This window comes from Stenella coeruleoalba, assembly GCF_951394435.1.
Source record: "Stenella coeruleoalba genome assembly, chromosome: 10".
Classification (NCBI taxonomy): domain Eukaryota; kingdom Metazoa; phylum Chordata; class Mammalia; order Artiodactyla; family Delphinidae; genus Stenella; species Stenella coeruleoalba.
Genome location: NC_137156.1, coordinates 77,045,603 through 77,059,379, shown reverse-complemented (window position 1 = coordinate 77,059,379; position 13,777 = coordinate 77,045,603). Strand labels below are relative to the sequence as shown.

Here is a 13,777-nt window from a genome sequence, read left to right as displayed (position 1 = left end):
ACCCAAGTCCCCCGCTCCAAAAAGTCTCAGTTTCCCTCAACCTTCCTCCTTCTTCCCGACACTGGTCACCTTCTAACGTGTTAGCTTGTTTACCCCACTAACACACAAGCCCCACAGAGACAGGTATTATTTGTTAGTTTTGCCACTTTTTCAAATACCTAAAATGGGCACAGCACATAGGAGGCACTCAAGAAATATGAAGGATGGGTGGATGCACGGATGGAGACTAAAAACCGTTCTGGAAGAGACTATATCTCACTGATCTCTGAATCGCCAACATCTTACACAAATTGCTATCAATTTTTGTTGAATAAATGAACAAAAGAATACAGCATGCACAGTGATGTGAGCCCACAAATAACCTGAGATTACCGAAAGATATAATATCCTTACTTGTTCTAATTTCCCTCTAGGTGATAAAACTCATCACATGGCAAACATGCTCCCATACCATGGTTTACCAATGTTTTCTCCAACTATGTCCTGGTTGAGGGAACTCAACTAAGGAAAGTAGAGAGAGAGGTTGAAGCCTTTTATACCTTGATTCAATCAGAGAAGATCCTTCTTTTTTTTCTTTTTGGCTGTGCAGCTCGGCATAGAGAATCTTAGTTCCCCGACCAGGGATTGAACCCATGCCCCTTGCAGTGGAAGCACAGAGTCTTAACCACTGGACTGCCAGGGAAGCCCCAGAGAAAATCCTTTTTAAAACCTATTTTATATTTTGAGATTTCAAGTACGATTGTTTTGGCTTCTCTCCCCCACATGGGAGAAGTTTTATTTATTTCATTTTTTTCTATATGCTTTTTTTTTGTTAAGTATAATTGACATGCTTCTCTATGGGATCTAAAAAGTAAAAACAAAAAAACAAGCTCACAGGTGCGGAGAACAGATTGTTGGTTGCCAGAGGCGGGCAGTGAGGGGTGGGAGAAATGAGTGAAGGGGGATCAAAAGGTACAAACTTCCAGTTATAAAATAAATAAGTCCTGGGATGTAATGTACAACGTGGTAACTACGATTAATAATACTGTACTGCATATTTGAAAGTTGCTAAGGAAGTAGATCTTAAAAGTCCTCATCGAATAAGGTATCATTTGCAAAACAGGTTCCACGGCTGATGGTAGACTTGAAAATACTCAACTTGAAGACTTTGGTGGTTGGGGGTTCAGGGGTGGAGCACATCATAACCAAACTTTCATTTAATTAAATAGATCACCAGCTGCGGTAGTGAGGTTACACTCAAAAGTCAGTGTGGGCTTCCCTGGTGGTGCAGTGGTTGAGAGTCCGCCTGCCGAAGCAGGGGACAGGGGTTCGTGCCCCGATCCGGGAAGATCCCACGTGCTGCAGAGCGACTGGGCCCGTGAGCCATGGCTGCTGGGCCTGCGTGTCCGGAGCCTGTGCTCCGCGACGGGAGAGGCCGCAGCAGTGGGAGGCCCGCGTACCGCAAAAAAAGAAAAAAAAAGTCAGTGTATAAGGTTTTAGCAAGAGTCAGAATTACCACTGACAAATCCCTTGAATCACCCAGAAAGTACAGTACATCTTTTATGTTATGATATAGTAACATATATTGTGTAATGCCAACATCTGTCCCCCAATGAGCGTGATTAAAGTACATCAAAGTCTTCATGCAGGCAACTACAGGTTAGAATTGTAATGTTTTTCGATACCCAAAAGAAAACAAAAGATGAGTAGAAGATTCTAAAGTGTTCCTGCTCGTCTACAGGGTTTACTCTCTTCTATTCCATTATAGCCTCTACAAGCTTCATAAACACGAATACATTTGTCTGCTATGGTAAGGAACATAGGATATGTGAAAGCACCTAAAAAAAAAACTGGAGAACACAGTATATGCTTACTCATTTTGAAGCTGTAGGTTGCTTGATTGAAACCACTCAGACTTGAGATTTTAGAGACACAAAACCAGCCATCTTATCCATCTGTTATGAGTTGAACTGTGTTCTGCAAATTCATACATCCCAACCCCAGTACCAAACCCCCAGTACCTCAGAATGTTACCTCACTTAGAAATAGGGTCATCGCAGACGTAATTAAAGATGAAGTCATTAGGGTGGAGCCTAATCCCATACAACTAGTGTCCTTATCAAAAGGGGAAATGGGCACATAGGGAGAACACCAAGTGAACTTCTTCTCACCATGAGGGCAGAGATCAAGGTGATGTTTCTACAAGCTAAGGAACGCCAAAGATTGGCAGCAAACCACCAGGGAACAGATTCTCCTCATAGCCTTCGGAAGGAACCAATCCCGAGCACACTTTGATCTCGGATTTCTAGCCTATGAGACAATACACTTCTATTTATTTAAGGCACCCACACTGTGGTACCCTGTTACTGCAGCCCTAGCAAACTAACACAACAACCAAGTTCACATTTTCTCCTGCGGTCCCACGACAGGCCATTGCGCCCAAGCTTTTGGGCACTGGTCTCATGACTCTAAGTGGAGTTACAAATTTAACTCATTCATGAGTTGAGTGTGTCTGATATATCTCCACTCTATCATCCACTAATAAACCTTAAAGTAAGAGACAGGAAGGGGGCAGCACACGATGACCAACTCGATGTCCTGGTTCACAGATAAGAAAAGGAGTCTCCAAGGGAACAAGACAGAGATGCAGGCGGCACTGCCTCACTCAAGCAAGAAAAGCCTTTCTTCTCAATTTCTCTACTTTGTTGGCCACTCCTTTTCTTCCCGTGGTGAATAAAAACACCCGAGGGGAAACGCGAACCCATTCATCAACATTCCTGGCCAGACAGCCAGCAGCTTAATGGCTTTATCGATTCCTTGTTTTGCTCTGCATTATGTGTTACGTTGGCTCAAGCAGTCCACACAAGAAGAATCAAGATGGCATTATTTCATTTTAAGCTCGTTACCACTGAGACCAGTCAAACCTGAACAGAAGTAGCTGAGTTTCAAAACAAGCATGTGCAAAACTTCTATTCTTTTGCATGCCCATGGTCCTTTCCATGGCCAATGCCCCTTGGTTCCAAAGCCCTATCTTAGCTGGTAAAGAAAAACAAATTGTGGCAACAACTGTGCCCTTTAAGTGGATTTTTCATGCTAGAATAATGTTTTGTTTTGTTTGATACTCCAAGATAACAGTTCCAAAAGCTTTTTTAAAATTAATTAATTAATTAATTTTGGCTGCACTGGGTCTTCGTTGCTATGCGTGGGCTTTCTCTAGTTGCGGTGAGCGGGGGCTACTCTTCGTTGCAGTGTGTGGGCTTCTCATTACGGTGGCTTCTCTTGTTGTGGAGCACAGGCTCTAAGCACTCGGGCTTCAGTAGTTGTGGCACTCAGGCTCAGTAGTTGTGGCTAGCAGGCTCTAGAGCACAGGCTCAGTAGTTGTGGCTCACGGGCTTAGTTGCTCCGCGGCATGTGGGATCTTCCCGGCCCAGGGCTCAAACCTGTGTCCCCTGCATTGGCAGGCGGATTCTTAACCACTGCACCACCAGGAAAGTCCCTCTCACTGTGGCCTTGAATGAGTCTAGGAACCCCCCAGACCTCAGTATCCTCATCAGAAAGGAGAGAAGGGCTGGCCTACATCAAAAACAAATACCTGTTGTAAAGCTTAAGAAGACAAAGGTCTCATGAGCAGCCCCCTAATCATTTGTCAAATAAATAAGGCATTCTATATGCTTCACATTCCATGCTTCAACAAGAAAAATGAGATTCGAAGAAAGGATTCTGTGCTTTAAAAAAAAGTTTGAAAACGACTGGTGAAATTCGGTCTTTTGTTTTGGTGGTGTTGTTTTTTTTTTTTTTTCAAAAATAATCCTGTTGGGCTTCCCTGGTGGCGCAGTGGTTGAGACTCCGCCTGCCTATGCGGGGGACACGGGTTCGTGCCCCGGTTCGGGAAGATCCCACATGCCGCGGAGCGGCTGGGCCCGTGAGCCATGGCCGCTGAGCCTGCGCGTCCGGAGCCTGTGCTCCGCAACGGGAGAGGCCGCGACGGTGAGAGGCCCGCGTACCGCAAAAAAAACAAATCCTGTTACTTGTAGAAATGAATGTGTATATTGTTTCACACTTATTAAATATCGTGAACTTTAAGATTCCACTTATTTTTAAGCTAAATGTGGATATCCAGTGTCTTCACATACAGAGAGAAAATGAAGTTGAGACTAATTTTAGGGGGGTTCAAGAATGAGGAGGGGACCACAGATGCATATTGGCCTTAACCTAAGCATTTCAAACCAAGCAGTTTTTGAAGACCTTCTGCCTTGAGATATTTTTTGGCCAATGTTACTGAAAACTATTCCTAAAAGCATACATTTTCCACACCTGCTGAAACCAGTCAGATTGAAAGTGTTAAAACTTGTTTTCAAAACCACCTGTCCACATGCCTAAATAGGTTTTGCCTTGAAGGTGTATAAATTAAATTAAAAGAAAAAAAGAAAAGCTTTCCTTTTCAAAAATATTTTTAATTTTCAAGTTTTGCTGAAGAACACAATGGTGCTAAATAAATTTTCTCATCTTTTACCCTGATGTGAACATAATCTAGACTTCTTACCCATTATATAAACCAGCTACCCAAACCTATGAAACTAATAAAGACTAAAACCCAGGGACTTCCCTGATGGTGCAGTGGGTAAGACTCCGCGCTCCCAATGCAGGGGGCCTGGGTTCCATCACTGCTCAGGGAACTAGATCCTACATGTTGCAACTTAAAAAAAAGATTCCGCACAGAGCAACTAAGACCCAGCTCAGCCGAATAAATAAATAAATAAATATTAAAAAAAAAAACAACACTAAAACCCAAATCCCGTCCTGTATGGAAATCTTAGATACAGTTCTACCTAGAGCTAGACAGCCGCTTTGTGTATATAAATGGTACTCTGCTTACTAGCTTATGAATATATTATTTCATTTAGTAGAAGCATCAAGGCCTAGGGCCAAACTACCGAGTTATAAATGAAATTCTCTTTTACACCTTCCCTCAAGTAGCCGTAAGAAATACCCCTTTACCCAGGTTCTGGCGCCCTAGTCCCTTTCCTGTGTCCGCAACATTGTTGACACTGCTTGGAGAACACCCAAACTTTGAGGGCACATTCCCAGCTGGAAGAAAAGACATGCTGGGCTTTCCATCGTTTTACTTAGTTAATTTCTCTGAGCGGTAACACTAAATAAAGGGTATATAATCAGACTGTTCTCCCCATCTGCAAAAGATACAAAGACAATGAATAAAATTCTTAAAATGTGAATGACTGTGCTGATCCCACCATCCTCCTATGGTGGAAACAATCGGTGCATCCACAAACACAGATGGCAAAACTTCTACATTCAGGCTACAAAGCAAACACCCCACCTCTTGCTCAGTTCTGTCCAGGGAGGTGGGAGATTATCACTGTGCTCTGTATACAAGCGCACGGAGCGTGTCCGGGTGAAAACCAAAAAACGCAGACTATCATCTGTGTGTTTGGACTAAATGACAAACATCTGTAAACAGACAGGCTTTCTCACTTTTCACCTAGATTACGAAAAACTCCTTCATTTTCCCACAACAGATTAAAAATGGTTTTTTAAAAAAAAAGAAAAGTATTAATTGTAACAATTCCCTGTCCACGTCAGACCTTAGCTATGCTTCGATCAGGCCAATTTTGTTGTAACATCGTGTTTCTTCCTGTAAGCTATTTCCCCAAACACGCTGTGCAGATTTCTCTGTCATGCTTTATTGATAAGAGTCAGGCTTGAAAGCAGGTCTGCCAGGTTATTACCATAGTATAATTTACAGACATGCAAAGTGCTGATGGATGTTGGCTGCACTCTCATGACCCACCAAACGGTGGATCTGAGGCTTAAACTGCTGCACCAAGGACTTGGCACAAAGTAGTCACTTAATAAATATTTGCCAAACTAACGCTCTACCTGACAAACACAAAACATCATCCAGTCCTGGGTGTGCTTCAACAGAAATAATTGACTTGAGTGAGGGAGAGGGTGTGTGAAGACGGGGTGGTCAGGCAGCCCTCGGAAGCAGCTCTGGCCCTCGGAATAAGCAGCGTGTGCAATCACTGCCTCTCTTCTGCCTGGACTCCCGATATCTGATCACCACAGTTAAGGCCTGAGCTACTTTACTTGAGCCTGTCAGCACATCAGCCACCAAGTCGATTCATACTTGGTCCGCTCAGAATGGAAGAATGCCTTTGTCACCAACAACCCACAGCTGCACCCTGCACCGGCAGAGATGCAGGGCTCTGCACAGTCATCCCCTGGTGCCCCCCTCCTCCCAGATGAGCATTTTCACCCTCTCTTTGTGTTTAAATCCATTTTGGTCCACGGCATTCTGACTAGTTGGTGCTGGGCAGAGAACAGGCTTCCAGAGACTTGTTGATTCCGTCCAAATATTCAGAAACAGGCTGGAGACCATCAAGAACCAGGCTTTCCTGTTACACGGTTTAGACTCTGGTTTCAAAACTGTATTTTTTACAAAGTAATTTTATCAATCAGTACACACTTATGACACGCCACAGTGAACACCCTGAGATGCATTCTAGTTTTTAAACTCAGCTGTCCATCTGCTGCCGACATTGCTGATAAAGCTCTAAGTGATTAAGGAAAACAGAATTCATTTGCTGTGATAATACAGAGATCTGTGTATCTTTCCAATTGCCTTCAAGGTTGAAAGAAATGAGGTCTTGATGAGTACCAGGTAGCTATTAATTAGATTTAGTAGCAACAAAATAGTTTTCAAGCACTTTAAAGAACTGAGAACAGGGACTTCCCTGGTGGCGCAGTGGTTAAGAATCCGCCTGCCAATGCAGGCGACACGGGTTCAAACGCTGGTCCAGGAAGATCCCACATGCCGTGTAGCAACTAAGCCCATGCGTCACACCTACTGAGCCTGCGCTCTAGAGCCCGCGAGCCACAACTACTGAGCCCACGTGCTACAACTACTGAAGCCCACTCACCTAGAGCCCGTGCTCCGCAACAAGAGAAGCCACTGCAATGAGAAGCCCGTGCACTGCAACGAAGAGTAGCCCCCGCTCACCGCAACTAGAGAAAGCCCGTGCACAGCAACGAAGACCCAATGCAGCCAAAAATAAATAAATTTAAAAAGAAATTAAAAAACAAAAAAGAACTGAGAAAAGCTACCGAGCTCAGCAGAATTTTTCTGTGTTTTGGTTTCCCTGACCCACTTTTCCAATTCCTCTCATTAAAAATGCTTCCATCTGAAAAGAAATGAAGAGAGCAAGAACAAGAACTGAAGAGCAAATGCAAGTGATTATTATAAAGACCGCATTCATCTATCCCCAATTTTCAAAACCCATTTCGTTTGGCTAAGAAAAGGAGAACTGTATATATACACAGCTTACTTTTAAGGAGCAGACTTTAAGTCTGAAGCAGTAATTCCTACCTGTGTCACTACAGCTGTTTTCACAGTGAGGAAAATTTGGACCACCTTTTTTCCTTTTTTTGTAATTTAATGATTTTTACCTAGTTGGCAAAGGAAATGCTGATTCCTGGGCCGAAGGAAAGTAGAGAGCCCCCTAAAAGCAATTCACTTCAGTGGGGCCTTTCCTGACATACACTGTTTTAGGGTTCCAAAGGTGTCTGTCCTGATGGGGGGGTCAGAGGTACCTGTGGTGTTTGTGGGGAAATGTTGCACAGAGGGGGTGTACAGATGGGGGCCAGGTGGCCCTGACTTCTCAAAAATTTCCATGTGTATAGGAATCGCTTGCGGAGTCTTGCTAAGTACAGATCTAGAGTGGAGGCTGAGCCTCTAAGATTCTGCATTTCTAACAGGTTCCCAGGTGATGCTGACGCCGCAGATCAGAGGATGACACTTTGACTAGGAAGACGTGGAACAGCCTAGAATAACTACCCTGTGTTGGTTTTGCCTGCTTAGCATCCGTTGTGGGACTGCAGAGAACCAATCAGACTTCAGGGAGGTAAGAGGGTGTTTTTTTTTCCTTTTTCCCCCCCAGCTTTATTGGGGTGTCTTGACAAAGAGAAGGTGATTTTCAAAGACAGTGTGAGTATCAAGTTGACAAGGTGGGCAGATCCAGCCCCTTTCTCCAAAGATGGGTATTTCTTACAATTATTACTAAGAAAATAATTTTAAATCATTTTGGCTCGGTATAAACTTTATATAAAAACAAAACTGGTATGCTGCAGTATCCACTTGCTCTGGCACAGTTTAAAAGCTCCAGAGAAAGGGACAATTCAGGCATGTTTTGTTTTTTTTTTCTCCAGTGCCTCTTACAGAGGCAACTCCAAGAAGTTTCTCTGTCTCCTTTAGACTCATCCAACGTGTTGTGTATGCTCATGTAGTTACATGTCAGTTTCCAGGCCCTGAGTGCTCTGAACATGAAAGCATGTCCTAGTTACCCTTTCTAATCTCAGCACCAAGCTCAACAAGTGGGACAGAGCAGAGAATTAACAATTAGCACTTGTAAGTGTCAGGCAGTGTGGGTGGCCCTTCACATCCATTACCTTCTGGATTCTCACCTTCCAGGAATGATTCCCAAGGATCCTCATGGAAACTCAGGTTCAGAGCAAGCTGACTGACTTAGCTTAGGTTCTTTCTAGTCCCTCTACGCCCTCATTGCCCTCCCCTGTCTACCTACTGCCTATTCAACTAGTTTCCACATCACTCACCTGGAGGTGGATGCCACTGGCCCCTCCTGCTAAGACAGGTTAGCATTAAGGCAAGGACGCCCGGGCAAACCCGACACACCTCTGTCACTCCACAACAAACCGAGGGAAGAAAACTCATCAAGGGGGCAGTGACACAGTATGTGGGACATCCCTGGATTCGTGTACACTTGACCTGCAAATACCACAGTAAGCTTATCCTCTTGCCCTCTCAACCTCCAAAAAGAAAGAAAAGGAAACAATATGCACAAGAAGCGAGGCTAAGCAGACCAGCTGCGGGAAGCAGGATCACACCCTCGTGTGTCCAGGACCAGAGGGAGGGACAGACTAGCCAAGACCCCCATTTCTATTAACCTATGACCCAGCAGTTCCAATTCTCTGTATCGACCCTAAACCAATACTGGCAAACGAGCACAAAGAGGTACGTATAAAGACTGTTCTCTGTCAAGTGACCTTAGTGACCACCAGCAGGAAGATAGCTCACTACCTCCACAGCCCATTCTTTCTTTTTCTTTCTTAAATATATTTATTTATTTGTTTGGCTGTGCCGGGTCTTAGTTGCAGCACGGGGGATCTTCACTGCCACGTGCAGGATCTTCAGCTGTGGCATGTGGGATCTTTAGCTGCAGCATGTGTGCTCTTAGTTGTGGCATGTGGGATCAAGTTCCCTGACCAGGGATCAAACCTGGGCCCCTTGCGTTGGAAGTGTGGAGTCTTAGCCACTGGACCACCAGGGAAGCCCCGCACAGCCTGTTCTTAACAACGGAATAGTATACTGCAACTAAAAGGACTGTGGGTTTTTTCTTTTTTTATTTACTTGGCTGTGCCTGGCCTTAGTTGCGGCATGCAGGATCTTCATTGCTGCGTGTGGGATCTTCATTGCAGCATGCAGGATCTTTAGTTGTGGCATGTGGGATCTAGTTCCTCGACCAGGGATCGAACCCCGGCCCCCTGCATTGGGAGCACGGAGTCTTCACCACTGGACCACCAGGGAAGTCCCTAAAAGGACTGCGTTAAATGCATTATTAGGTATCAACAATGAAATACTTCTAAAAACCATTGTTGAACCCCCCCACCACAAAAAGCAGCAGAATGAATACAGTAAATTACTTCTGTAAAAATAATCTATGTATTTGTATAAGTATATGTAAACCTACTAAAATAGCTTCAAACTCTGGGGAGGCAGGATGAGAAGAAGTCAAAAGATTTAAGCTTTAGCTGAAACGTTCTAAAAAAGAACATATTCATATATTATATGCAATTTCTTTTAATTAAAGAAAAATATAAAGGCCAGGGGTGCCTCCCAGAACAGTAGGTGCTCCTTGCTCCTAGCCCATCATTTCTATCAGAAACAGAGGATGATAGCGTCCTGAGAAGGCACCTGTCCTTGGGACAGAGACGAGACAGACCCAGGCATTACCAAAGGACTGTGCAGTCCTCGGTCACCACTCACCAGAATATCCGAGAAGCCGTAGGTCTGACACACTGAGCACTTCCAGCCTCATCTCTCACTCCTACCTCAACAACTTCCTGCCCCAGATGTCAAGGCTGTGGGACTCTCGCTGTAGCCCACCTTGAAGTAGCTGTTCTTGGCAAATCTAATCTAATGACTGACCCTGACCACACCCCCATATTCCACTTCCATTTTCCAGGCTGGGTTTGGGCATCATCTCTCTATCCATTCATCCATCCTTCAACACTTTACTAAGCAGCTCCCCGGTGCCCAGCATGCCAAAGACACAGCAATGGGCAAGGCTATACTGACTGCGCAGTCCAGTCTAGTGGCCTGGGCTACCTGCACCCACCCCCAACTCACCCCAGCAATCGCCTAAATTCTCCAAGGCCGGAATAAGCCTGAACCACCAAGAGCCAAGGTGCAAAACAGCTGCTTTTAAAGTCTAACCCCTTCACTTACCAGCTATGTCTCTGGGGCAAATTTTGCTCCCTGTGAAGCTCCGGGTTCCTCGTTTTTGGATGGAGACAATATCCTGGAAGGAGATATCTTAGGAGACCCCTCCCTCATGGAGTTGTGGTGAGGATTAAATTAATACCTGCATAGCTCTAAGTTCACGACCTGAAACACATCATTCAGCAAGTGGTAGTTTCATTAATAACATGGTGTTAGAGGAGGAGTTGGCAAACTTTTTCTGTAATGGGCCATAGAGTTGATACATTATATATATCAAGTAGTTTAAGCCTGCAGCTCAGACAGTACTCTCCTGCTTGGAAGCACATGGGAGTGGCTGTGCTGCAATAAAACTTGATTTACTGACCTTCAATGTGAATGATGTATTTTCACCTGTCTCAAATTATTATGTTTTTAATCTTTTCAACAGTTCAAAAATGTAAAACAACATTCTTAGCACACTGGCTGTGCAAAAACAATCGGCAGGTCAGATTTGGGCCCAGGCTACAGTTTGCTGACCCCTGTGTTAGGGCAAATCCTATAAACTGGAGAGACCAAGAAATCCCAACCTATCAGGTAACAAGTTTTTTGTTTTTTGTTTTTTGTTTTTTGATGTTGGGGGTAGGAGTTTATTAATTTATTTTTGCTGTGTTGGGTCTTCGTTTCTGTGCGAGGGCTTTCTCTACTTGTGGCAAGCAGGGGCCACTCTTCATCGCGGTGCGCGGGCCTCTCACTATCGCAGCCTCTCTTGCTGCGGAGCACAAGCTCCAGACACGCAGGCTCAGTAGTTGTGGCTCACGGGCCTAGTTGCTCCGCGGCATGTGGGATCCTCCCAGACCAGGGCTCAAACCCGTGTCCCCTGCATTAGCAGGCAGATTCTCAACGACTGCGCCACCAGGGAAGCCCAGGTAACAAGTTTTTCCTCCCTGTAGAGCTATAACTGCTGGCTGTTGCAGGAGTCTCCAGCGCTGGGCTACTTGAAGGAGAACAACAGAACACCTACGCATTCATATACATGTATGTATGTACATACATGTACATATGTGTGTGTGCATGAATAATTATACATATATAAATGTGTGTATATAAATTATACACATATATAAACTTACATCTATATGTCTATATGATTACATACAAATATGTATATAAGTATTCATTTATCCTTCTTAACTTGTATTTGGGTAATGTTTTATGAGGTACATAACATCAGCACAGTACATCTATGCTATAGAATGAATTCTGTTCCCCCAAAATTCATATGTTGAAGGCCTAACCCCCAGTTGATGGTATTTTAAAGTGGGGCCTTTGGTAGGTAATTAGGTCATGAAGGTGGAGCCCCATGGCAGGATCAGTGCCCTTATAAGAAGAGTGCCCTCTCTCTCTCTCACTCTCTCTCTGCCATGTGAGGACACAGCAAGAAGACAGCCATCTGTCACCCAGGAAGAAGGGCCTCATAAGGAAACAAACTGGCCGGCACCTTGCTCTTGGACTTCCCAGCCTCCAGAACTGTAAGAAATTTCTGTTGTTTAAGCCACACAATCTGTGATATTTTGTTAAAGCAGCCCAAGCTGACTTATATAACCTATAATTTAGAGAAATATCTATATTAGGGGTATATGATCAAAACTTTCTCCTCCCAATAAGAGTATCAGATCAAAAAGAGCTGAAGCATAAAGTTGGGGTAGAGGGAGAGCTGAGGCAAGTTCTACATGATCCTTCTCAGAAATAGGACACGCATGTGCTTCCCTGGTGGTGCAGTGGTTAAGAATCCACCTGCCAATGCAGGGGACATGGGTTCGAGCCCTGGTCTGGGAAGATCCCACATGCCGCAGAGCAGCTAAGCCCGTGCGCCACAACTACTGAGCCTGTGCTCTAGAGCCCGCGAGCCACAACTGCTGAGCCTGCGTGCCATAACTACTGAAGCCCGCATGCCTAGAGCCCTTGCTCCGCAACAAAGACAAGCCACCGCAATGAGAAGCCCACGCACTGCAGCGAAGAGTAGTCCCCACTCACCGCAACTAGAGAAAGCCCGTGCACAACAATGAAGACCCAACGCAGCCAAGAATAAATTAATTTTTTAAAAAAATAAATAGGACATGCAACTGCAATAAAGAACAAATGGTAACTGAATCCAATACTGAGAAAACATCACACAAATCCAACATGAGCGAGATTTTACAAAATAAGTGGCCTGTAGTCTTCAAAGGACAAGCTCATGAAAGACAAAGAAAGTCCCAAATTTAAGACTACAGAGGTAGGACAACCCCATGTAATGTGTGATCGTGTATTTGGATCCTAGACCAGAAAAAAAAGTTTTTAAAAACTTAACATTTTTGTTTTCCTATAAAGGACATTAGTAGGCGGGCTAATTGACTAAATTTGAGTAAGGGCTATAGATTAGATAATAGAACTCTACATTAATTTTCTGCTGTGGATGATTGTATTATGCTTTTATAAGACGATGTCCTTGTTTTGAAGAAACACACCTTGAGGTATTTAAGGGTGAAGAGCAACATGGCTGCAACTTCCTCTCAAACTGTCCAGAAGAAAATAATGTGTGCCTGTGTGTCTGACAGAGAGAAGAGAGACAGAGAGAACAGAGAAAGAGAAAGTAAACGTGGTAAACTTAATACTCGGGTAATGTGGGCAAAAGGGGATACTGAAATTCCTTGTACTATTTTTGCAACGTCTCAGGAAATCTGAAATCATTTCAAAATTTAAAAATCTAAGGCCCGGGGCTTCCCTGGTGGCGCAGTGGTTGAGAGTCTGCCTGCCGATGCAGGGGACACGGGCTCGTGCCTCGGTCCGGGAAGATCCCACATGCCGCAGAGCGGCTGGGCCCATGAGCCTGCGCATCCGGAGCCCGTGCTCTGCAGCGGGAGAGACCACAACAGTGAGAGGCCCGCGTACCGCAAAAAAAAAAAAAAAAAAAAAGTCTAAGGCCCAAGAATCAATGATTCCAACAAGTTCTCCACTTAAAGACCTTATACAGACAGCATGCCTATTTGCTTTCTGTTGTTTCTATTTTACAAAATAATGGAAGGTGACGTTTGCCATTAATACTGTAAATAAGCTAAAATCAAGATGGTGCTTCATGTCACCATAGGACTAAAAAGAAGTTAAAATACCCTCAAGCCCTAACAGTGACGCCATCACAGGCAACCTCTCTGCCCTGGGCACCCACCAGGCCAATCACATTCCCTCTACATCCCTCCTGTGGGCAGAGGAGTGGAAGCAGGCAGACCTACCTGGGGGATACCT

General features: G+C 44.5%; 1 protein-coding gene across 13 annotated transcripts in view; it reads right to left on the bottom strand.

The window, feature by feature from the left end:
• PTPRG (protein tyrosine phosphatase receptor type G) overlaps positions 1-13,777 on the bottom strand; it is a 907,646-nt gene that overhangs the window by 691,978 nt on the left and 201,891 nt on the right. The window lies entirely within an intron of this gene.